Here is a 2,500-nt window from a genome sequence, read left to right on the forward strand (position 1 = left end):
GTCTCTGTCTGTCTGTCTATCTGTCTAAGTCTATGTTTGTCTGTCTTTCTCTTCCCACTCTTTCTGTCTATCTCTGTTTCTGTCTGTCTGTATGTCTGTCTGTCTGTCTGTCTCTCTGTCTCTCTTTCTCCGTCTCTTTATTTCTCCCTCTGTCTCTCTCTCCCCCCTCTCTCTCTGTCTGTCTCTCTCTCGTTGAGTGCCGAGGGTCTCTCCGTCTCTTTATTTCTCCCTCTGTCTCTCTCTCCCCTCCCCCCATCCCTCTCTCTGTCTGTCTCTCTCTCGTTGAGTGCCGAGGGTCTCTCCGTCTCTTTATTTCTCCCTCTGTCTCTCTCTCTCCCCCCCCCCATCTCTCTCTTTGTCTGTCTCTCTCTCGTTGAGTGCCGAGGGTCTCTCCGTCTCTTTATTTCTCCCTCTGTCTCTCTCTCCCCCCCCATCTCTCTCTCTGTCTGTCTCTCTCTGGTTGAGTGCCGAGGGTCTCTCCGTCTCTTTATTTCTCCCTCTGTCTCTCTCTCCCCCCCATCTCTCTCTGTGTCTGTCTCTCTCTCGTTGAGTGCCGAGGGTGGTTGAACCAATCAACAACGCTGAAACCTGTTGACGTTGAAAGCTCTTGTCCTGTCCTCAAGAAATGCTTTTTGGATTTTGTGGTTTTTTGTTGTTGTTTTATTTTTGTCGTTGAAATATTAATGTTATCTTTAGAATGTTCTGTTTTGAAAAGCACCCGGAGCTATTTTCTGGATAGAGAGTTGAAAAGTGTTCATCGTTATAATGATAATGATAATAATAATAATAATAATTATTATTATTATTGTTGTTGTTACTTATAGTAATATATATATATATATGAATATATATATAATGCTATATTTGTTTATATGTACATGTATGTATGTAAATGTATGCGCGCGCGCATACACACACACATCACGCACATATATACATATGTATGCATATGCATATAATTATAATATATATGCTCCCCTCAGGTCGACGGTACAGAAATATAAGGACGAAAACCAATCGCTTCGCCAATAGCTTTTCCCCCAAAGCAGTCAATGCCCTGTCTCTCGACCAAATCCAGTATGATTAAATAGAATTGTGCAATCAACAACCATCTACCTGAAGATCTAGTCATCAGCCCCATCCACATGTAATATGCGGCTTCTGTTCAAACGTGTGTGTGTGTGTGTGTGTGTGTGTGTGTGTGTGTGTGTGTGTGTGTGTGTGTGTGGGTGTGTGGGTATGTGCGTGCATGTGTGAATGTGCAAAAGTTTCTGTATTGATACGCACATGTATGTATCCTGATTTCTACTGTATCTGTGTTTGTTTCTGATTTTCGATTTATGTTTGTACCTTTTAATGTACTATCCCCCCGCGCCCCCCCCCCCCCCCCACTTACCCCCTTCCCCACTTTTTCCTTGTAACCCCGGTACACATGGTAATTGAAACATATTCTATTCTCTCTCTCTCTCTCTCTCTCTCTATATATATATATATATATATATATATATATATATATATATATATATATATGTGTGTGTGTGTGTGTGTGTGTGTGTATGTGTGTGTGTCTTCATATCTTATTTACATTTTTGCAGAATGTTAAGTTTCTCTGCTTCTGAATTTCTTTGACACACACACATATATACATAATTATGTACTTGTAAACACAGACAGACAGACAGACAGACAGACAGACAGACAGACACACACACACACACACACACACACACTCTCAGAGCCACAGACTCTTCCCCCTCCCCCCCCCACACACACATACACACATGCAGCACACTCAAGCACACTCAAGCACTACACAAACACACATGCGCGGGCGCGCGCACAAACACACACACACACACACACACACACACACACACACACACGTTTTCTTCCACCAAACAATGTTCCCTTCCTGCAACTATCAGCTGGATTCCTTCTGTGTCGTAACAAACGGGTCAATTTGTATTCAATCCTTTCTTAGACAGGGAGCCAGTGAAGCAGTGAACGACTCCCTCTAACACAGAACAAACGACGAAATATTGCAGGAAAGTGTTCAGACTGTCGACAGCCAGGAATCTTTTGAACTGAGATGAAGACAAAATGCAGAACAACATTTTTGTTTCGTTATTGTTCTCTCAAGAATCCATTCCTACCCGCTATAAAGCTCATCGCTTCTCCATGAGTTGTGTCGCTCTTCTTCCATTTGCGGAACATTCCTTTCTCCTTCTGACCACATTTTAGCAATTTTTCTCCCTCCCCCCTTCTGTCTTTCCATCTATCTATCTATCTTTCTTCCTTTCTTTCTTTCTTTCTTTCGTTTGTTCTTTCTTTACATTTCATTTTATTTCTTTATCTATTTGCTTACTTATTTTTTTGTTTAATTTGATTTCAGTTCTAGAGTTATTTACTTATTCATTCTATTTCTTTATCTGGTGGTGTGTGTCCATCGAGATCGATGATGACCATCGTTGTCATCCAGCTGGGGGATGGGGGGATGGTC

The sequence above is a fragment of the Babylonia areolata genome, chromosome 26 (genome assembly GCF_041734735.1).
Source record: "Babylonia areolata isolate BAREFJ2019XMU chromosome 26, ASM4173473v1, whole genome shotgun sequence".
Lineage (NCBI taxonomy): Eukaryota > Metazoa > Mollusca > Gastropoda > Neogastropoda > Buccinidae > Babylonia > Babylonia areolata.